Source organism: Canis lupus, chromosome 29 (assembly GCF_011100685.1).
Source record: "Canis lupus familiaris isolate Mischka breed German Shepherd chromosome 29, alternate assembly UU_Cfam_GSD_1.0, whole genome shotgun sequence".
Classification (NCBI taxonomy): domain Eukaryota; kingdom Metazoa; phylum Chordata; class Mammalia; order Carnivora; family Canidae; genus Canis; species Canis lupus.
Window position 1 is genome coordinate 10,651,073 of NC_049250.1, and position 24,881 is coordinate 10,675,953.

The following is a 24,881-nucleotide window of genomic DNA, read 5'->3' on the forward strand; positions in this document are numbered from 1 at the left end:
GAATAAAAAAAAAAAAACGGTCTTGAAGATGTAGAAAAAGATTTCCAAAATGAAGCACAGAGAGAAAAGTTAATTAAGAAGAGCAGAGCATCAGTGATCTGTGGGATACCTATAAGCATCCTCATGTATGTGCAACTGGAGCCCCCACAGGCAAGGGGGAGCAAGGAATTTTGAAGAAATAATAGTTAGAACTTTCCAAATTTGATGAACTATAACTCACCCTTGAAAAAGACTAATAAACCCATAAGCACAGGAAAATGAAGAAAATTCCACCAAGGTACATCAGAGGAAGAATTCTCAAAAGTAATGATAAAGATAAAATCTTATAAGCAGGCAGAGAAAAAAGCTGCATTCCATATAGAGGATAAAGGTAAGAATTAGAGGGATTTGTCAGACACAATGAAAGTTAAGATACCAAAGAAACAATATTAAAGTATTAGAAGAGGAGCGGGGCAAGGTGGCTGAGGAGTAGGGTCCCCAAGTCACCTGGCCCCACCAACTCACCTAGATAACTTCCAAATCATCCTGAAAACTTACTAATTCAACCTGAGATTTAAAGAGAGAACAGCTGGAATGCTACAGAAAGAAGAGTTTGTACTTCTAACGTAGGAAGGTGGAAAAAAAAAAAAAGAATCCAGTGGGGGAGGGGCCCCACGAGGAGCCGGGCTAAGGCCCCCGGCGAATGCCTCTGGGACGGGAGAGCCCAGCCCCAGAGAAGCTGGAACTTTAACAATCCGCACCAGATTCTTCCCAGAGGGAAAGTTGCTTGGCAGGGAACTTGGGGAGAACCCCAGGCAGGGCAGTGGAGCCTCCAGTCTCCTGGAGTCACTAATAGAGGAGGGGCGCCTGGGGGAGAGTGGGCTGCACACCACAGGCCAAGCTTGGTAAAGGGCCGGAGCCCGCCCTTCGGGGCCTCAGGGAGAAGTGGTGGGTCAGGCAGGGGCTCCGGGTGGAAGGGGCTGCACCCTGCTGCCTTCGGGAGTCACTGCTGGGGAGCGCAATTCCAGCAGCGCAGGGCCCGGATCCCAGGGCACCGGGCGACACAGCCCAGGATCCTGTGCTCCCCCAGGGACAGGCAGAGGACAGGAGGACACAGGACACAGAGGATGCTCCTGCCGCCGAGTCCCCCAAGCTGTGCAAATCAGCACTCCCCCATCCCCGGAGCATCCAAGCCAGTGTGGACTGGGAGACTGTGGTAGTTACTGCAGGAGCTGACTCCAGGGCTGGAAGGCTGGCTGCTGCCAATGAGGTTGTTCCTCCTGGTGTCACCCTGTGCTTGGGACAGAGCAGGCGTCCAGGGAGCCGGGGTCTCACAGGATAAACAGCTCCCACTGAGCCTGGCACCTGGCAGGGGGCAGGGCATCCCCCTGGTGCACACACCTGAGAATCAGGACAGCTGGCCCCTCCCCCAGAAGACCAGCTGGAAGGACGGAGGAAGAGCAAGTTCTTGGCTGAGCAGCGCCAGAAAGCTCTAGGGGAAGTCGAGGGATTTACAGTATATAGAACTAGAGGGTACCCCTCCTTGTTTTTGTTGTTGTTTTTTCTTTTTTTCTTCCTTTTTCCAGTTCAACACGTTTTTACCCACTCTGCACTGAGCAAAATGACTAGAGAGAAGAAATCACCACAAAAGAAAGAATCAGAAACAGTACTCTCTCCCACAGAGTTACAGAATTTGGATTACAATTCGATGTCAGAAAGCCAATTCAGAAGCACAATTATAAAGATACTGGTGGCTCTGGAAAAAAGCACAAAGGATTCAAGACACTTCATAACTGCAGAATTTAGATCTAATCAGGCCAAAATTAAAAATCAATTAAATGAGATGCAATCCAAACTGGAGGTCCTAATGACAAGGGTTAATGAGGTAGAAGAACAAGTGAGTGACATAGAAGACAAGTTGGTGGCAAGGAAGGAAGCTGAGGAAAAAAGAGAAAAATGAAAGACCATGAGGAAAGATTAAGGAAAATAAATGACAGCCTCAGAAGGAAAAACCTATGTTTAATTGGGGTTCCAGAGGACGCCGAGAGGGACAGAGGACCAGAAAGCATATTTGAACAAACCACAGCTGAGAACTTCCCTTACTTGGGGAGGGAAACAGGCATTTAGATCCAGGAGATAGAGAGATCCCCTCCTAAAATCAGTAAAAACCGCTCAACGCCTCGACATTTAATAGTGACTCAACGCCTCGACATTTAATAGTGAAACTTGCAAATTCCAAAGATAAAGAGAAAATCCTTAAAGCAGCAAGAGACAAGAGATCCCTAACCTATATGGGGAGAAATACGAGATTAAAAGCAGATCTCTCCACAGAGATCTAAATGGGTCCTAAATGAGAAGAACGTGCAGCCAAGAATACTTTATCCAGCAAGGCTCTCATTCAGAATAGAAGGAGAGATAAAGAGCTTCCAAGATAGGCAGAAACTGAAGGAATATGTGACCACCTAACCAGCTCTGCAAGAAATATTAAGGGGGACTCTAAAAGGAAGAGGATGCCCAAAGAAACAATCCACAAAAACAGGGACCGAATAGGTATTATAATGACACAATTCATATCTTTCAATAGTAACTCTGAATGTGAATGGGCTTAATGATCCCATCAAGAGATACAGGGTTTCAGACTGGATAAAAAAGCAAGACCCATCTATTTGGTGTCTACAAGAGACTCATTTTAGATCTAAGGACACCTATAGCCTGAAAATAAAAGGTTGGAAAACCATTTACCATTCGAATGGTCCTCAAAGAAAGCAGGGGTAGCAATCCTCATATCAGATAAAGTTTATCCCAAAGACTGTAGTAAGAGATGAAGTGGGACACTACATCATAGTTAAAGGATCTATCCAACAAGAAGACCTAACCATCATGAATATTTATGTCCCTAATGTGGGAGCTGCCAAGTATATCAATCAATTAATAACCAAAGTAAAGACATACTTAGATAATAATACACTAATACTGGGAGACTTCAACACAGCACTCTCTGTAAATGACAGATCTTCAAAACACACCATCTCCAAAGAAACAAGAGCTTTAAATGATACACAGACCAGATGGATTTCACAGATATTTACAGAACTTTACATCCAAATGCAACTGAATACACATTCTTCTCAAGTGCACATGGAACTTTCTCCAGAATAGACCACATACTGGGTCATAAATCAGGTCTTAACTGATACCAAAACTTGGGATTGTCCCCTGCATATTTTCAGACCATAATGCTTTGAAACTAGAACTAAATCACAGAAGAAATTTGGAAGAAATTCAAACACGTGGAGGTTAAAAAGCATCCTGCTAAAAGATGAAAGGGTCAACCAAGAAATTAGAGAAGAATTAAAAAGTTTCATGGAAACTAATGAGAATGAAGATATAACCATTAAAAATCTTTGGGATGCAGCAAAAACAGTCCTGAGAGGGAAATTACATGCTTGCTGTAATGCAAGCATCTCTCAAAAAATTGAAAAAACTCAAATACACAAGCTAACCTTGCACATAAAGGAACTGGAGAAAGAACAGCAAATAAAACCTACACCAAGCAGAAGAGAGTTAAGAAAGATTTGAGCAGAACTCAATGAAATAGAAACCAGAAGAACTGTGGAATAGATCAACAAAACCAGAAGTTGGTTCTTTGAAAGAATTAATAAGATAGATAAACCATTAGCCAGCCTTATTAAAAACAAAAGAGAAAAGACTCAAATTGATAAAATCACAAATGAAAAAGGAGAGATCACAACCAATACCAAGGAAATACAAATGATTTTTAAAACATGAGCAGTTATACACCAATAAATTAGGCAATTTAGAAAAAATGGATGCATTTCTGGAAAACCACAAACTACCAACACTGGAACAAGAAGAAATAGAAAACCTGAACAGGCCAATAACCAGGGAGGAAATTGAAGCAGTCATCAAAAACCTTCCCAAGACACAAAAGTCCAGGGACAGATGGCTTCCCAGGGGAATTCTATCAAACGTTTAAAGAAGAAACAATACCTATCCTACCAAAGCTGTTCCAAAAAATAGAAAGGGATGGAATACTTCCAAACTCATTTTATGGGGCCAGCATCACCTTAATTCCAAAACCAGACAAAGATCCCACCAAAATGGAAAATTATAGGCCAATATCCCTGATGAACACAGATGCAAAAATTCTCAACAAGATACTAGCCAATAGGATCCAACAGTACATTAAGAAAATTATTCACCATGACCAAGTGGGATTTATCGCCTGGATGCAAGGGTGGTTCAACACTCATAGAACAATCAATGTGTTAGATCATATCAGCAAGACAAAAAACAAGACCATATGATGCTCTCAATAGATACAGAGAAAGCATTTGACAAAATACAGCATCCATTCCTGACCAAAACTCTTCAGAGTGTAGTGATAGAGGGAACATTCCTCAGCATCTTAAAAGCCATCTATGAAAAGCTCACAGCAAATATCATTCTCAATGGGGAAACACTGGGAGCTTTTCCCCTAAGATCAGGAACAAGACAGAGATGTCCACTCTCCCACTGCTATTCCACATAGTACTAGAAGTCCTAGCCTCAGCAATCAGACAACAAAAAGAAATAAAAGGCATTCAAATTGGCAAAGAAGAAGTCAAACTCTCCCTCTTTGCAGATGACATGATACTGTACATAGAAAACCCATGAGACTCCACCCCAAGATTGCTAGAACTCATACAGCAATTTGGCAGTGTGGCAGGATACAAAATCAATGCCCAGAAATCAGTGGCATTTCTATACACTAACAATGAGACTGAAGAAAGAGAAATTAAGGAGTCAGTCTCATTTACAATTGCACCCAAAAGCATAAGATACCTAGGAATAAACCTAACAAAAGCAGTAAAGGATCTATACCCTAAAAACTATAGAACACTTCTGAAAGAAATTGAGGAAGACACAAAGAGATGGAAAAATATTCCATGCTCATGGATTGGAAGAGTTAATATTGTGAAAATGTCTATGCTACCCAGGCAATTTACACATTTACAGCAATCCCTATCAAAATACCATGGACTTTCTTCAGAGAGTTGAAACAAATAATCTTGAGATTTGTGTGGAAACAGAAAAGACCCCGAATAGCCAGGGGAATGTTGAAAAAGAAAACCAGAGCTGGGGGCATCACAATGCCAGATTTCAGGTTGTACTACAAAGCTGTGATCATCAAGACAGTGTGGTATTGGCACAAAAACAGACACATAGATCAATGGAACAGAATAGAGAATCCAGAAATGGCCCCCCAACTCTATGGTCAACTAATATTTGACAAAGTAGGAAAGCCTATCCACTGGAAAAAGGACAGTCTCTTCAACAAATGGTGTTGGGGAAACTGGACAGCCTCATGTAGAAGAAAGAAACAGTACCATTTTCTTACACCATACCAAGATAAACTCAAAATGGATGAAAGATCTAAATGTGAGACAAGAACCCATCAAAATCCTAGAGGAGAACACAGGCAACACCGTTTTTGAACTTGGCCACAGCAACTTCTTGCAGGATACATCTATAAAGGCAAGGAAAACAAAAGCAAAAATGAACTATTGGGACTTAATCAAGATAAAATCTTCTGCTGAGCAAAAGAAACAGTCAAAAAAACTAAAAGGCAAGCCACAGAATGGGAGAAGATAATTGCAAATGACATATCAGATAAAGGACTAGTATCCAAGATCTATAAATAACTTATTAAACTCAACAGCAAAGAAATAAACAATCCAATCATGAAATGGGCACAAGAAATGAACACAAATTTCACGAATAAGACATACACATGGCCAACAAGCACATGAGAAAATGCTCCACATCACTTGACATCAGGGAAATACAAATCAAAACCACAATGAGATACCACCTCACAACAGTGAGAATGGTGAACATTAACAAGACAGGAAATAACAAATGTTGGAGAGGATGTGGAGAAAGGGGAACCCTCTTGCACTGTTGATGGGAATGTGAACTGGTGCAGCCACTCTGAAAAACTGTGTGGAGGTTCCTCAAAGAGTTAAAAATAGAACTGCCCAATTGCATTACTGGGTATTTACCCCAAAGATACAGATGCAGTGAAATGTCAGGACATCTGTACCCCAATGTTTATAGCAGCAATGTCCACAATATCCAAACTGTGGAAGGAGCCTCGGTGTCCATCAAAAGATGAATGGATAAAGAATATGTGATCTATATATACAATGGAATATTACTCAGCCATTAGAAATGACAAATGCTCACCATTCGTTTCAACGTTGGTGGAACTGGAGAGTATTATACTGAGTGAAGTAAGTCAGTTGAAGGACAAACATTATATGGTCTCATTCATTTGGGGAATATAAAAAATAGTGAAAGGGAATAAAGGGGAAAGGAGAGAAAATGAGTGGGAAATATCAGTGATGGTGACAGAACATGAGAGACACCTAACTCTGGGAAACAGAACAAGTGATAGTGGAAAGCGAAGTGGGTGGGGGAATGGGGTGACTGGGTGACGGGAACTGAGGGGGGCACTTGATGGGATGAGCACTGGGTGTTATGCTATATGTTGGCAAATTGAACTCCAATAAAAAAATACATTTTAAAAAAAGGAAAAAAATAAAGTATTAAAAGAAAAAGAAAAGAAAAAAACCCCAAACTATCAACCTAAGATTCTATACCCAGCAAAAAATACCTTTCAAAAATGAAGGTAAAGTAATGCCTTTTGCAGCCATAAAAGCCTGAAAGAACTTATCACTGGAAGACCAGAGCTGTAGAAATGTTGGAGGAAGTCCCGTTATGGACATAAGCAAATGTCAGATGGCAATATGGATCAACACAAAGGAATGAAGAGCATTAAAAATGGTAACTGCCCAAGATTATTTTCTTATCAATTAAAATTCATTAAAAGTTGACTAACATGTAATAATAATATATGTGTGCAACAACATATATAAAGGTAAAATGTATGACAATAACAGCACAGATATCAGAAGAGTCATAGAAGTATACTATTTTAAACCTTTATTTGTTTTACAGAGAGAGAGAGAGAGCACAAGAGCAAGCAAGGGGAGGAAGAGGAAGAGAGAGAATTTTAAGCAGACTTCTCACCGAGCACAGAGCCCAACATAGGGCTTCATCTTATGACTCTGAGATCATGGTCTGAGCCAAAATCAAGAATCAGATGCCTAACCAACCAAACCACCCAAGCATCCTGAAAGTATTAAAGGTCTAGTACTATAAGTAAAATGACATAATATTAACTTGAAAGGAGATGGTCAAAAAGTTGAAGAGGCTTATTGTGAATCCTAAGGCAATCACTAAAATAAAAAAGTAAGACTTGTTACTAATTAGCCAACAAAAGAGTTAAAATAGAGTCTGTGATGGCTAATTTTATATGTCAAGTTTGCCATGCCATACTTCCCAGATATTTGGTTAAATGATATCTACAGATCTTCCTTTACTCATCATGGGGTTACATCACAAAAAAACAAAACAAAAAAAAAATCATCATATATTGAAAAAATTGAAAGTCAAAAATATGTTTAATACACCTCACCCACCAAACATTATAGCTTTGCCTTGTCTACCTTGAATGTGGTCAGAGCACTTACATTAGCCTGCATTTGGGCAAAGTTATCCAAGCAAAGTCTATTTTATAATAAAGTCTTGAATAACCCATACAATTTATTGAGTACTATGCTGAAAGTGAAAACCAGAATAGTTGTATGGTTATAGAATCATTGTAAGTGTACTGGTTGTTTAATATTGTAGATGATCATGTGGCTGACTGGGATATTACATATGAATATGTATTAACATGTAAAATATAAGGATTCTTATATGTTACTAAATCTATATGTTATAGTTATATCTTTATGTATTATTATATATTCCATAATATATAATATGTAGTATATGTTATTAATTACATATTAATCCCAAAAGAAAGCACAAAAAAAGAAGAAATGGGCAACAAAGAATGGATGGGAAAAATAGAAAACAAAGATCAAAATGATAAATTATCCATACCCACCACATTAATGCAAATAGTTTAAATTGTCCTACTAAAAGACAGAGTCATTAGATTAAAAAGTAAGACTTACTATTATGCTCCCTACAAGAAACACTTTAATAATAAAGATACAAATAGGTTAAAAAGGAAAAGCATGGTAGAGATATGAGATACTAAAATTAATCAAAAGAATACTGGAGTGAGTATATTCATCAAAGTGGATAACACAGCAAAGGATATTAGCAAGGATATAGAAGTTTTTTTTTGTTTTTGTTTTTGTTTTAAAGCTTTTATTTATTTTATTCATGAGAGACAGAGAGAGAGACAGACAGACAGACAGACAGGCAGAAGGAGAAGCAGGCTCCCTGCGGGAAGCTCATTGCAGAACTTGATCCCAGGATCCCAAGATCATGATCTGAGCTGAAGGCAGATGCTCAACCACTGAGCTACCCAGGTGTACCAAGGATCAAGAAGTTTGTATCATAAAGAAAAGTGTGTCATTTTATGTACTGAATAATGGAGATTAAAAATGTAGAAGCAACAGTGAATAGAAATATAAGGAGAAATATATAAATTCACAGGAGAAATAGATAATTCAGAATGATAGCAGAAATATCTCTGGAAATTTCCCAAATATATGGAAACAAGATAGCACAATAACATACTTCACATTCATTGAAGGCAAAAATCAAAATATATATGAAAAATATTCTGAATTGAATGAAAATAAAAACAGAGGATATATTTAAAGGAATATTATTGGCAAGATTTATCATACTAAATGCCTTCATATTATAGAAGTAAAAGGTCTCAAAACATTGATTTAAGATTCCTTCCACCTTAAGCATCTAGAAGAAAAGTAAATTAAACCTAATAAGTAGAAAAAAGAAATAATAAGAATCATAGTCACAGTTAATGGAATAAAAACAGAAAAACATCACAGAAAACCAAAGATATCCAAAACTGGTTACTTGAAAATATTTCCAAAATTGACAAACTTCTAGTTAAACTGATCAAGGAGAAAAAAAAGAGACAAGACACAAATTATAAACATCAGGAATGAGAAAAATTTCAATGCTACAGTTTTTAGACCTACTAAAATATAAAAAATTCTGTACCAATAAATTCAAATAACAGATTAAGTGGACAAATTCCTTGAGAGACATAAACTACTAAAATTTACTGAAGAAAAAATGGTACATTGAGTAGCCTAGGAAATCCCTAAGAATAAGTGAATGAAAAGACATGTGCAAGCACTTTACAATGAAAACAGTGCCTTGAGAATCTGCCAGAAAGTAATACTGTCGCAGGGTTGGGTGTGAGTGGCTGAGTGTGAGCTGGGGGTGGGAATGTAGAAGGGATACTGCAGTTATGGATTCAAGCACTTGAAACTGGAGGTTGGGAACCAACATGGGTGAATGGGAACGTCTCCTAATCAGATATAACATAATATAGGAGCAGTCTCTTTCAAGGAAGAACTGGTGAGGAACAGTTTAAGGGAACATAAAGCGATACAAGCCCAAATCAACATAAAATTCTGTTCTATAACATATTTCATGTAGGGGATGTGTCTGGAATATTTACAATAATATAAATAATATTTTTGAGTGCTTATTCTATTTTTTTTGTTTTGTTTTGAAAGACAGAGAGAAAGGACACAAGTCGGGAAGGAAGGGCAACAGGAGAGAGAGAATCTTAAGCAGACTCCATGCCCAGTGTGGAGCCTGATGCAGGGCTCTATCTCACAACCCTGAGATCATGACCTGAGTAAAAGCTGAGTCAGATGCTTAAACAACTGAGCCAACCTGGCGCCCCTGCAGTGCTTATTGTTTGCCCAGTATTGTGTTAAGTGCTGTATAAGCCTGTGATTCAATTATTCCTTCTATTTGGAGATAAGAGAAGGGAAGTTCAGAGTGTTGATAAACTTTCCTAGAGCCTGGATTCTAACCAATCAGACAGTGATGAAGATGATGATGGTAACAGCAACAAAAAAAGTTAACTTTGAATGTGCCAGCAGTTTTTGTTCTTTATCATATTTAATCTTCATACAACCTTATGAGATAAGGTACTATTTTTATTTTTTACAGATAAGGATTTTTAAAAATATTTTATAGATAAGGAAACTGAAATACAATGTTTGAGAAATTTTCCCATGTCACAAATGTTTGTCTACTATTTTCACTCTAGGAAGACTTGAAGAAAGATGATCTGTTTCAACCAGTGTTTTGCACCAGCTTGAGGGATAAAGTATTTTTATTGCCAAGAGTGATTTAAAATTTTTATGTTTTTATAGAAATGTTATACAGTTTATTTTAAAATAAATTTCCCAGGCATAAAACTCAATGTGGTCCAATTAAAAACCAAGTTTGTTATTCATTTATACAGACTTAAGTTGAGGATTTCCACGAGAATCATGTGAGAAAGACATAGTGCCACATGTGCAGAAGGGCAACCTCGTTATTGGGAGTGATTTTTTAAATAAGAATAATAAAGAAGAGAAAATGCATAGTTGGGAGCGCACAGTATGGAAGGTACTTCACAAATGTCATTAAGTCTAGTAATAAACTTTCAAGTGAGCTATTATCCCAATTTGACAAATAAAGAAACTGAAATTCAGGCAGATGAACTTATTTTTGAAGATCACACAAGTCGTAGGTAGAATCAGGATTTGTATTTGGGTTGGTCTGACACTGTCCTTAGACTTGCATATATACCACTGTGCTTTCCAAAAGAAGGTCTTACTCCATAATGTAGGTTTTTCTTTAAAAGGAATAATCCATTCTGGCTAGTTTTTAAAAGAAGTGATGGATTGCTTTAAAAGCAAAGAAAGAAGTGTACCATGGTCACTGAAGACTTAATAATTCTTAATCAATCATGAAGAAAAGCATTATTAAGATTAGATGAATACTGGGACTTTGTCCTAGAAAATCCAGAGAGATTGGTTTAAACCAATGAACCTAAACTTTACAAAAAGCATGAGTATAGTACCCTGAATGTTTTACACATTTGCTCTATACCTGAGGTTGCTTGAGTTATTTATTTATCCTTGAAAAAATTAAATATATTTATATAACATGAAAAGAAAAACGTAATAAGTAACATTTTATTAATTGCTGATGGAATATCCTAAGTCGTGTAGGTATGGCAGTGGGATCAGAATTCTGCATGGTTTTTATCCTTAATTTTGCCATCCTTGGACACACATCCAAGCTGTTATAAGTTGAAAAAAGCACCCGGTCACCAAGTAGCAGCAAATTGGAAAAATAAGAGTCTGGGAAAAAGTTGTAAGTCCCACACAGACATGCCAAAGTTTCAGTGATGTAAATAATGCCATGGTCATCTGGCAGAAAGCCAAGTGCTATTAAGCATGGATCAAGATAAGAAAATGGAATGTCTTCAGATTTCAGTGTTTCAGAGACAAAATTTACAACACTTCAATTGTTCATTTCTATGTATCCCACAAACCTTTACCTAAGCAGGAAATTCCATCTATTTAGTTTCACATTCATTGAAAAAGGAGCCAGGTTTATTACTCACCTCTTTTAGCTAAAATGGCAATAAATTAGTAATTCAATGGTTTCTTATGAAGGCATTTTACACACATTTCTGATAATGATAACTTAGAGCATAGACTCAGGATGATAAAGAAAACATAAATAAGGAAAGAACCTTACTTATTTTCTGCTTTTGATCCATATGTCACATTGTTTTTCTCCTCTGTCAGTTAAAAGTAGAATGCAAAATAAGAGGAAAAAATTATAAAATGTTCATTAGCAAAAATACCTTGGAGGATATTAAAAATTAATTACTAATTTAAGAAAAACAAATGTGAATTACAGTAAACAGTTTTGCTATTGACTAGCTTAAACATGCAAACTAAGTATATTCCAAAAAATATTCTGATATATTTAAAAATGTATACATCTGTATGCTTGCACTCAGGTTTTAAGATAGCGTTTTAAGATGATATTCTAGGATCAGGATACATAGGCATTAATGTTATCTGTAATAGTGACTTAAATTGTTTCTCCTCAGAGAATTCTTCAAAGAAACTTTAATATATGTATCTTTACTTTTTTCGCACTTTATTTCAAAAAAATCTTCACTATTACACTTTCTTAGTGACTTCCAACACTATTTTTCTCAAGTGATTCTATAACTTTAGAAAGGACACAATCCAATCTCTTATAAAATGGCCTTTGTTATAAAAAATGTCCTCATTTCCTTCTGCAGAAAAGATACACTAAAAATAAACCCAGCTTTCTTGTTGCTTTGCCATTCTTTTTACCGTCTCTCTTCCTTTCTCCTGGTGATCGGTAGCCATAGAGGCAGGTTCCTTTCACTGTCTTTGAAAATTGTTTTCATTCTTTACAGTGCTGTTATCTAGAGCTGACTTTTTTTTCCAATTTAAATATTAAATATTTGATTTTCAATTTTCAGAATATTTAGCAAGCCCAGCCACTTTGCTATATTTGTAGGTCAAATAATTAAAAAATAAATTAATAAAAATCAACTCAGAGTTTTACATTCTTAGCAATAAATTATAGTTATTACTATTGAATGAGGCAAATGAGCTAGTTCACTCAGGGCCTATTAGATCTCCCTTCTTCCCCACCTTCCTCTATGGCATAAGCTGGAAAATGTAACCCTGAAGCCCCAGCAGCCTCCTTTGGAGGCACCAGATAGGCAAAGTGAATAAAGAAATGGTGTAGTTGAGAGACAACTGAAGATTGACCATTAAATGCAGTGTGGTGGGGGCCTTGGTGGGGAAGTGTGAGCCCAGAGAGCCCTGTGTGGGGAAGCACACAGTAGTATTTACCGTGTACAACTTATTTCATATCCACAATCTCTAGAGGTTAAGTTGATATAAACACAGTAACTTCCTGCCATGGGCCAACTGCAAAGCATGTCAAGACAGCCTGGGTTTTTGCCCTGAGGTGGGAGTAGAGAAACTTTTCCCATTTCCTAAGTTAATTGTTTTATTTGGGATGGGGGGTTAGTTTAAGATGGCACCAGAACTCATTATAAAACAAGAAACCAAATTCATCATCTTTCCTCAATATTCAGCACTTTATTTCCCCTTCTTAAACTTTCTGTCAACAGATCCTTGGAGTCATGCTGAGTTCACTTCTCCTTTCCCAATATCTAGGGTGTCACCAAGTCGTGCCAGCTTTTCCTTGCCACTGTACTGTATCTTCCCCTTCTAATATCTCTCTTTTTCTACTGAAGTTGCATTAGTCAAGGACCTTATCTCCTTCATAGTTGTTACAGTAATTTCCTATCTGATTTCTTGGATTCTATCTCTCCTTCTGGCTCCCTCCTATCCTGTCATGATTGCATTTTCTGATGATCTTCTCAAATACCTTAAGTACTCTGTATTGTCTGTGGATTACTGTTCCCTCTTCATTATTCCTCCCAGTTTGCCCTCGGATTCTTCAGTGCCTCTCGCTATGGGCTTGGCCATATGACTTGTTTTAGCAATGGAATAGTACAGAAGTGAGAGTGTGCTGGCCAGTTTGGAACCAATGCCTAGGAGGCATCACACATACCTTGAGGGCATGTGAGCCTGTGATCCATCATGAGAAATGCGTTATCCTGGTACCTGTGCCTTCAGAGTGAGCCTGAGAAAGATGGCAGGTGGAGCACACCAGATCCTGAAATGGAAGCCTGGAGTCCAGCCAGACTCAGTCAACCTCAGTCAAAGTAAGAGAAACACAGCTAACCAGTAGCCGTGTGAGCATGAAAGTCAAGATTTGCTTTTGCAAGGCCCTGAGAGTTCAAGGTTGTTCACTACAGAAAAATTGGTCAATATATTGCTTGCAGAATAATGTATAAACTCTTGCACTTGTCTTCAAGGTCAGGAAGATTTTGCTTCATCACCTTTCTTGATCTAACCTTGCTACTACATGAGCTGCCGGTTTGCTCACACTATCATAAGTGTGTATTTGAGTTCCATTTTGGGGCCTAGTTCTTTGTCATGCTGTTATTTCTTTCAAAGCTGAGCTCTAACACTTCCTCCACGAAGTCTTCTCACTGACCAGATATTGATGCTCTGAGCTTCAGGCTAGACTCTCTCTCTCTCCCCTCAAAGTCTCTACAAGTTATGCTGCATTTCTATTAGTCTCTTATATTGCTATGAAACTTTCTGTGCTAAAAGGTGAAAGTGTGAGATCAAGAGGTTCTCTGATGTGATGATAAGCATGAACATGGCTTGTTGTAGTGTTTACCAGCTAGGGGATCCTTAGCTATAGTTATTCTTTATGAGCCTTTATTCATTAGCTTTAAATTGGGGATCAAACTCCCTACTTTAAAAGAGGATTGTAAAGAACAAATGTGATAATTTATTTTAAGCTTTAAGCACAGTGTCAATTATGTATGATGAATAGTAGAAACTACCAGTGAATATTAATATTTTTGTGATTACTTTGTAAGTCCTAAGGTAAGGAACCATGTTTATAACTTAAGATCGCCACTACTTACTACAAAGTGGGTGAATTTTTCCTACCCTACTATATTTCTATCATTCAAAATTAATCTATTGCCTGAAATAGGCATCAACATGGTTTTGGTGATGATAGTTGTGATCATCCTTAAGTATATCCATCAAGACATGACAGTCGCTTAGATTATGGTAGTAACTGTAGAAATTAGTTAAAAGTGGCCAGACTGGCTAGATTGGGGGCAGTAAAGAAACAATCCAGGCTTCTAGGCTTTTATACTTTGCAATGGCATGAAACGATGGTACCCTTTACTGGGAGATAAAATAATGGGGAGAAGAGGAAGCAATTGGGAGAGGGTTAAGATCAAAATACCTATTTTGACATGAGACATGTCTATTAGAAATACAAAGAGAGTGTCAGATGTTTTCTGTCAAATATAAATATGGAATTCTAGGGCTGAAAGTGATTAAATAGAAAATGACTTATGCAGAAGTGAATGGAGATGAAAGACAGATGCAGGATGGGGATGATTAACTGGTGGTGGAGACAATAAATTTATTGCCAAAGGGGAGAGAGGGATAATGGCATGAACAGAGTCCTTGTGTAGATTAGGGTCCTGTGTGTAAGTGGAGGGGTTACATTAGAGAAGGGAGGACCACCATACCCCTTGAAGGAAGGCAGATACAGAAACAATGGCCAATTTGATATTACTCAGATCTCTTCTAATAACCTACATTTTCTCAGTTAAAAAAAGAAGTAAGTATGGGAGAAAGGATGATGAGCATACAAAGAGAGAGAAGGTATCAAGAAAGAGGCATCTGGCAGATGGGAGAGTACTTGACTGCAGACAAGTACTCAGGACTCACTTGAGCTCTGTAGTTACAAATTGAAATGAAACCAGGCAGCAGAGTTGTGTATTTCTCTCCAGCAGCATTTGGGAAGAAGAAAGGGGCACAGAAGTTGAAAGTAGTTTGAGAGTGATTATAGAGCTGGCCTGTGGAATTAACCATGAGGCATGAAAACATCAAGGGACCCAAAGGCTGTATTATCAGGTGGGTTGTCCTGATGTGGAAGTCATCCTGAATGGTGACCCCAGTAGTAGTGGAGAAAAAAAAGAGCTAGGTGGTAAAAGACTCCATGCAGAGGAGTTTGCTGCATATCTTTTCTTTTTTTCAGTGTTGTTCCATAGGACTACTGACTGCTTTGAAGTCACTCGTCTTTCACAATTCTGTGTTGGTGGATGTTTGTATTTTGTTATCACACATCATTTATGCCCCTGAATTCATTATGGTGGTCATGCACATGTGCATGACCACCATAATAACATGAAAGTCTTCAAAATAAAGTATGGCTGCTGAGTAAGTTAAAATTTGGTCTTTGCAACCTAATCAATACATGGGCTGATGTCTGCTGGTTCCCATCCTCCACTTTCCACATTTAGCTTTGGTGAGGAATAGTTTTGGGATTTTCCACATTTATGCTCTCAATTCTAAAAAAATACAACACTACATTGTGAATACCTGAGACTATCATCGAAGTGAGGCATTTCTTTGAGTTTGATATTTTTTTTTTTTAGTGTACTTTAACATCAGGGTCAATCAAATTAACTCTAAAACCATTTAATGGAAAGACACTAAAATACCATCAAAGTGATGATATCGATTTTATTTTGAAAGCTTACAGCATCAAAAGGAGTTTGCACTCAAAAAGGCAAAAAGAAAAGTATTTTATGGAAATTCTTTGTCATGTACGATCCTCAGGATTAGTTTTTCATACATGCGTTGGATCCTCCACCCCAATTAGGATTTGGATTCCAGGATGACAGGACTACATATTGTACCAACTTTATCTTCAAAGATCTAGCATGAACTTTAAAAAAAATAACCTTTAATTTAAAAATAAATTTATACTTCTAGAAAATTTGTAAAAAATAAGTGCAGTACAAAAATGCAAAAATATCAACAGTATAAAGAACTCCCAAAGTACCTTTTACTCAGATTCAACATGTACCCAAAATATTATTAACTTACCCCTTTTGCTTCATCATGTGTGTTTTATTTTCTGAATTAATTGAAAATAAGCTGTTTATACCTTACTTTTAAAGACTTCAATGGATATTTCCTAAGAACACAGAGATTCTGTTACCTAACCACAGTAGAAGGATGAATTTGATAGGATACCTCTGTATAATCTACTGTTTGTATTCCAATTTTGCCAGTTGACCCAAAAGTATGCTTAATAATATGTTGTTCCCTTCTTACACAGTCCTCTTTAGGATCAGTTATGTTTCTTCAGTTTCCTTTAATCTGGAATATTTCCACTGTGTCTCTTTTTTCCTTCAACATTAACATTTTTGAAAAATAAACTTGTTTTATTTTTAAATAAACCATTTCTTATTTTGATTTTGTCAATGTTTTCTTAGGATCATGGCTAGAATGATGTGTAAGTGATGTTGTGCCTGTCTCAGCGTTATCACATCTGGAGGCACACAATGTCCATCTGCCTCTCAGTGGTGATGTTAATTTTGATCATTCAGCCAATATGTTGTCCAATCCCTGCACCATATTATTATCAATCAACAATCTGTGGGGAGATTCCTTATGACTATGTAAATATCCCGCTTTTCATATAAATTTCCTCTGACATTGATCATCCTGCTTGATCCAATTTTTACTATGATGGATACAAAATCATGATTTTTTAAGTTTTCTCCTTCTACATTTAGTTTTTTGACTCTCTTACCATTATTTGTCTGCTATCTACTATCTATCTACCTATCTATCATCTATCTGATCTATCATTAATTTATTCATCTATTATCTACTCATCAATAATCTTTTTGTTACTGGTATGAACTAATAGTTTCTTCTTTTTTCCAATGGTTTAGCATTCTTTACTGTTCTTGATTATTTTGGTGCTCAAATTTTCCTGTATTTGGGCAGTGGGAGCCTCTTCTACCTGACTCATGTCTTTGTCATATACCCTTATCATTTTTTAAGCACTTCTTTACTTTCTGAAATCAAAAGGTGTTTTATGCCCAGTCTTGGGATTACCCATTGATCTGCAGAACCTATTCCTTTTAGTTAGAATGGTATTATAGACCACTGTCTGCATGCTTCATGTAACACATGCCTTTGTATATATAAAACATCATTTTTTAGTGATAATGATATTAATTACAGTTTATGATATTTATATTTAATTACTTGCACATCGATGAGTTTATTTGAAGATCTTCTGCATATACTTTCTTTGGCATGAGACTGATACCAATTTTCATATGTCCAAGTACAAAAATGTGTTTAAAAGAACTATGACTCCTATGAATCTATTTTGCCCAAAATCATAACCACAAGCTGCCTTGGTGATAATCTCTTCACAAACGAGTCCTTTGTTGTCAAGCTTTGCTGTCTGCTGCGACATTTCTTTCAAAGTGAACTCTTTGCTTGGTTTGGCTGATGGGGACACTAAGCCTGAAGGAGAGGAAAATGGGCTAATTTTTTAAGCTTATTCTCACTTAAGAGGTATGAGTCATCTTGGATCTGAATTACATAGGGCCATAGAAAACATACAGCCTCTCCTTCTCTTTGCTGCACTGAAAGAGCCATCTTAGGAATCTTTTTTCCCTTATTTCTTGGCAAAATCATAAGGCACTAGAAGCTGGCTGGAATAGGATCTTGTGGGTAGACATTCTGAGGCAAGTTCCAATGCAGGTACAGCCTTTCTTTCTCCAGCAACTGGGGGGAAGAGACAGGATGGGAACATGCTTTCTACAAATATGTATGAATAACATCACACATAAAATACAGATAGCCTTGTACAAATTCTGTCTTTTGATTAAACGCTTATTTATTTTTATTTTCCAACCACTTTTCTCAGTGGTGTTATAATACTGTCTGAAAAGAAGGGAAAAAAAGTTCTTGGCATTATTACCGTTCAATAAATTGTTTGCCTCAGCTTTTATAGAAACTTTCCTTTTTCTTTATTAGAAAATTGTGTCTCCATTTTCATTAAGTTTTTCAAAGCAACAATCAAGTTAAAGTATTAAGAGTTTGATGAAAATCACTGGTATCATATAATTCTGGAAGTGGACAGTTGTTTGTTTGTTTTTAAATATTACTTTAATTATAAGCACCTCTCTGTGACCTGTATGTTCTGGGGACAACCTGATATACTCACTACTTATTTTTTTTTTTTTGCATAATGAACAACGGCTTTAGCAATTACTTTTTTATTTTATAACATCCAAATGATTAACCTTTAAAGAAAATTTAAAACTTGAAGGCTCACAACATAACTTCTTATGTAAAGTTTGTTGGGGATATAAAATCACTACAGTCCAGAAAAGACTAAACCTAGAGTCTACAATGATAAAATGTATTATAATGATATAATGTATATAGTAATAAAATGACTGGGAGAACACATAGTTTTCTTTAGATTTACTTAGGCTTATATTTTAAAAGCTTAGTAGAAATCTTCAAATCTTAAAATAGTAGAATTAGAATAAAACTTAAAGGTCATCCAGCCCCAACCTCTAATTACTGTCTGATTAGTCTCCTTAATATTGCAGACGTTGATCATCTAACTTCTGCTTAAACTCCTTCCACAATGTTGACGAACATGCTGATTTCAGGAGCAGCCATTTCTAGGCACAAGTAATTACTAGGATTCTTACCTGAATTGATGAATCATAGTTTTAAAGACACCAATATTTCTAACTGATCTAGGTTTTACAAAGGAAGATCTTAAACTATTTAATGCTACTTAGTATTAAGAATGGGACAATTACTTATTCTTCCCAATCTACCTACATTACTGTAAACAATGATTATTCTATTGATAGTACCAGTCCTAAAGCTTTTCATGAATTTCAGTTAAATAAAAATGTTGCTTTTCTATCATCTTTCAGCTGGCATTTTGGACCCAAGTCTAAGATTTTCTATTTAATAATACTTACATTTCTTCTTATTGGATTTGTTGTATCACTCTTCATTGCTTGAAATATTTATATACCCACATTTGTTCTATGTATTGGCAAATCTATCTTTTACAACAGCTAGCAAGTTCCTCATACTTAAAATATTTTCAGTTGGTTTCCATGACACACATTCCTGATTTTACTCTTTACTCTCTGACTTCTCTTCCTTAGTCATCTTGTAAGTTTATTATTCTCTGCCGATTATTCCTCAGGGTCCCATGATAATACTTGTTCCATTTCAACATATACATACCTTCTAGGGGATCCTATTCATTCCTTTAACAAGTGTTCTTTTTTTTTTTTAAAGATTTTGTTTATTCATGAGACAGAGAGAGAGAGAGAGAGAGAGAGAGAGGCAGGGACACAGGCAGAGGGAGAAGCAGGCTCCATGCAGGGAGCCTGATGTGGGACTCGATCCGGGGACTCCAGGATCACGCCCTGGGCTGAAGCCAGGCACTAAACTGCTAAACCACCCAGGGATCCCTAACAAAGGTTCTTAATCTAGAATCCAAAGAAGGGCTTTAGGGGAGGTCATAAACATTGCTCTGCATATGTTTGTTTTACACCACAGCATTCATTAAGTTCTTAAAGCCAAGGAGGACAAATTAATAATAATAATAATAATAATAATAAATAATAATAATAATAATAATCTGATCTATATGCTGTTGATTATCATATAATTATCTTTTTTTATTCAAGTATAGTTAACATCTAGTGTTATATTAGTTTCAGGTGTACAATATAGTAATGCAACAATTTTATACATTTCTTGGTGCTCGACATAAGTGTCCTCTTAATCTTCTTCATCTGTTTCTTTCATCCCCTCCTCTACCTCTCCTCTGGCAACCACCAGTTTGTTCTGTCTTCAAGAGTCTGTTTTATTGTTTGTCTCTTTTTTCTTTGTTTTCATTTGTTTTGTTTCTTAAATTCCACATATGAGTGAAACCACATAGTATTTGTCTTTCTCTGTCTGACTTACTTCATTTAGTATAATACACTCCAGGTCCATCTTTGTTGTCACAAATGGCAAGATCTCATTCTTTTTTAAGGCTAAGTAATAGTCCATTGTGTGTGTATGTGTGTATCATATTTTTAATCTATTCATCAATAGATGGGTACTAAGGTTACTTCCATATCTTGGCCATTGAAAATAATGCTGCAATAAACACATCAGTATTTTTTTTTCAGTACCAATAAGTTTTTATTTATTGTATTTTCCCAAGGTAAAGAGAGAACACATCAGTATCTTTATTGTAGTGTCTCTTCTGCTCACCATTTACCACAACAAATCTTCATCTACCCTTTAAATTCCAAGCATACTTTTCATCCTGTGTCCTGACTTAGTGAATGTCATAGAGGCCCAAGCTGGAAACATTGCAATTTAATATGACTCTTCCTCTTGACTCCATGCAACCCAGGCAATAGATTCCACATTTCCATCAATGCTACCATGTCTGGTAAGGTCATGATTCCTCTACTCCTCCACTTCCCCAGGAAAGCCACCAATACCTCCTGCTCCTGTAACATCTTTTTAAGTGGGCTCCCTGATTCCATTTGCAGCATCTCCAATCTGTTTTTCAGCCCAAAGAACCTTTCTGAAAACACAGTGAGTATGTTATACTCTAGGGTTAAAAACCTACATTTGCTTCCATCATTCTAAGGATAAATACAGACTGTAGCTTTGCAAACAAGGCTATTAATCCTGGCTCATCATGTTATACTCCCTCAATTTCAGTCTGCATTCTAATCATACCACATTTCTAGATATTCTAAGATGTAGTGATCCTGTCTCTATAACTTGGTGGGTATTACTCTTTCTATCTGCAACATTTGTCTTTTTCTCCACTAATTCCTCTTACTTATTTTCATGATGCAGGCAGAACAATGTTTCCACTAAATTAAGTCATATGCCTCTCGGATATGGATTGAGTGAGATTCTACTACTATGTAACCCCATAGCTCTCTGTACTTTCTCTGTCATAGAACTGTCTAGAAGCTTCATCCTCAACCCACATTTTCATAATCTTCCAGAATAGTCCTCACCCAAAACATCCTCAAGTAAATATATAGTTAAGTAAAATCAATCCTTACTGTGCAAATACAGCTTCCAGACAAGCCTTGTAGGCACCACCTTCAGCCAGATTGCCAACATTAAACTCATTCTATAGAAAAACTTTGCAGTTTCCTCTGCCAATCTTGTACTTAAATATATTTATCTGTTCCTTCTCTCATGCTACAAGTTCTCCAATGGCAAGGACTAAGCACTCCCTGCCCCTCCCCACTGTTTTATCCTTGATACAAGCCTGGCACAGTACCATACTCAATAACGTATATATGATTCATAAATTTTCTGAGTGTATCTATGACTTCTTTGATTCCAAACAAAGCTGAACTGAAGATAAGGGTTCAAAGTGAGTAAATAGAGACCTCCCCCTAGTTAATATCCATTCACCAGCAATCCTTGCATAATGCAATTCAACAGGCAATGAATATTATTTGTAGAGATTTTCTTCACTGTGACCACACATCACAGATGTTAGAAATTTTGTCAAATGCCTTGATGAAACCCACAAGTACTCTGCTTACAGCTGATATTGCTCCTAAGCCTCCAAAAAAATTACTAGGATGTTAAAAGCTCAGAACCTAAAATAGAACATCATCCATATCCTGAAGAACTCACAGTATATTTAGGGACACACGTATGTAAGCAAATACTTCACAACATCACATGGGCCATGATAGAGATATGAGAAAAATAATTTGCAAGGACAAAAAAAGCAGTCGGTCCGCCATGATTTATTTATTCTTTGTGTGTACCTAGTCTGGTTTCTAGGGATTATGAATTTCCTTTCTACAAGCTTGTATCTGAAATAATTAACCATTTGCTCCAGAGACTTGCCTTCATTCTATAACCACATAAAAAGTTTTAGAAATAAAGAATAAGAGGAGAAAGAAGACACTTACGTGGTTTGTTGAAGGCACATTCTGAAACTTTTTAAAACCAGGATAACATTTATTCTTCTCTACTATCTCCTTAATGATTATTGATGGTAGCCAAGGGCTCTCTCCGACAAGTTCTCTCAGTACCTTGGAACAGTTCATCTGGGTCCAGAAAAGTGGATTCATTTTGAGAAGCTGGATACTCTCTTACAATCTGTTCACTTATCTTTCAGTTTCAATTTCCCCGTACCCAATATATTTTCCACTCTTTGCAGGCTGAAGATCATTCTTTTTGACAGGGAGGACAGAAATAAAATAGGGGATTCCTATTTCCTTTCTCTCTTTTGCTAACTTTATACCATCTGCCCATAATCAATGGGATTATTTCTCAGTATTTTTCCTTGCTCAAGTTGGAACTAACCCATGTTTTCATCCTCAGTTTCTTCTGAACTTCAGTCTTTCATGATACATACTACTACTAATCCTTTGGTTAGATACTAACTGTTCACATATTTATTTTTCCTCAGTCATCACTTTTTCCTAATTTGGGTAAAAACTTCTCAAATGATATAACATTAATTATGTGCTCATTTGTAGAGCTAGGAGATCAGTTAGTGGTCATATCACACCCTATTATACAGATGTCTCATGGAGGCACTGTATGGCTAAATGATTTTCCTCCAAGTAACATGCTAATTAAATGGAGAGGTGTTACTACTCAAACTTTTCTTTGGGTTCCTTTCCTCTTTCCAGAAATCTCTCCCACACCTTTTCATTGACAGCACAGTTAGTTTTCTCACAGAAGACACTGAAACCAGCTTGTCTACCCTTCAAGATATTTTCTATACAAGTAAATACATGTATACATACATATAGATTGTTTTTACACAAATGGTAGTGTATTAGTCAACATGGTATTAGTCTGCTCATGTTGCCATAATAAAACACCACAAGCAGCGTAGTTTAAGCAACAGACATGTAAACAACAGTTTTAGAAGGAAGAAGTCTAAGATCAGAATGTTGGCAGATTTGATTTCTTCTGAATCCTCTCTTGGTTTGCAGGGGCTTCTCTTCTCACCGTATCCTCACATGGTTTCCCCTAGGTCTGTGTGGTTTGTCTATGCCCTATTTTCTTCTTATAAGGATAGCAGCCTTATTGGATTAGGGCCCCCATATGACTTCATTTTACTTTAATAACCCGTTTAAAGGCCTTATCTCCTAATACAGTCACATTCTGAGGTACTGGAGTTTAGAACTTCAACATATGAATTTTGAAGGATCATAATTCAGCACCAAACAGGTAGTTTTCCGATAACAGAACTCTCATCTTCTTTATTCTTTTAAAAATGTATCTTAGATGGGATGCTTGGGTGGCTCAGCAGTTTAGTGCCTGCCTTTGGCCCCGAGTGTGATCCTGAAGTCTGGGGATCGAGTCCACATTGGGCTCCCTGCATGGAGCCTACTTTTCTCTCTGCCTGTGTCTCTGCCCCTCTCTCTCTGTCTCTCATGAATAAATAAAATCTTTTTTTTTAAAGAATTAAAAAAATGTGACAATAATCTTAACCACTCCTTTAGTGACAAAAACAAGTTTATTTCAGTATTTTTGCAATATCAAAAGGTAATTCAATGAGTAATTAAGCATCGTTATTTTAAACATGTGTGGATACATATGTAGAATAAATTCCCAATAGCAGAATATGAATAAGGGCAAAGGATAAGCCTCATTTTTGAAACTTGTCCTAACTAGTGCTAAATTGCCTTCCATATAGTTGTACCAATTTATACTTCTAGTAAGAAGTATGCAAGTGCCTCTGTGTTATCAAACTGTTTAATATTTGCCGATATGTATAAGTGAAAACCATATCGTGCAAAATTATAATTTTGTATTTTCCTAACTATAAATGAGATTGAGTGTCTTTTCATGTTTAGGAGTCAAATATTTATATTTCATTTTCTGTAATCTGATTTTTCATGTGCTTTGCAAATTTTTAACTGTTTTAGAATATTTTATTAATTGGTAGAAATGTTTCCACATTAGGAAAACTTATAATTTGTAATGTAAGTTGCAAATTTTTTCCCCATTTGTCAATTTTCTTATGATTTTGTTTGCTTTTTCTTCAGCCAGGAATACTATATCTCATTTAGTTACATTTACCAATATGTTATTACAAGCCTTCTAGAATTGTGTGTAATGGTTAAGAGGCCTTCACCATTCTGAGATTATAACATAATTCTGTGTGCTTGAGTTTTTTCCCACTAATAATAATTTATGCTTAATTTTTAATTTATAATTCTTTGATCCACCTGGAATTTATTGTGTGAGGCAAGAATCCAAATTTATGTACTTTTTTTTCAGAATGACTTACTATTGACTCAGTTTAATTTACTTAGTAACTCATATTTTTTATTACTTAACTTAAAGTGCTTTCTTAATCAGATGAAAAAAATGACTAATGGACTTAGATGGATTTTCTATTCTGTTTTATCTAGTTATAGGCACATACCACTCTGTTTTCATATAGTTAGCTTTATAATGTGG

The 24,881-nt window shown here is 36.5% G+C and overlaps 1 long non-coding RNA gene across 1 annotated transcript in view; it reads right to left on the reverse strand.

Annotated features, from left to right (window-relative positions):
- LOC111093171 overlaps nt 1-22,792 on the reverse strand; it is a 52,595-nt gene extending 29,803 nt beyond the window's left edge. The window contains exon 1 of the long non-coding RNA XR_005380850.1: nt 22,367-22,792. This is a non-coding gene — a long non-coding RNA (uncharacterized LOC111093171). The remainder of the gene's footprint in view (nt 1-22,366) is intronic.
- Between the last annotated feature and the right edge of the window lie 2,089 nt (nt 22,793-24,881).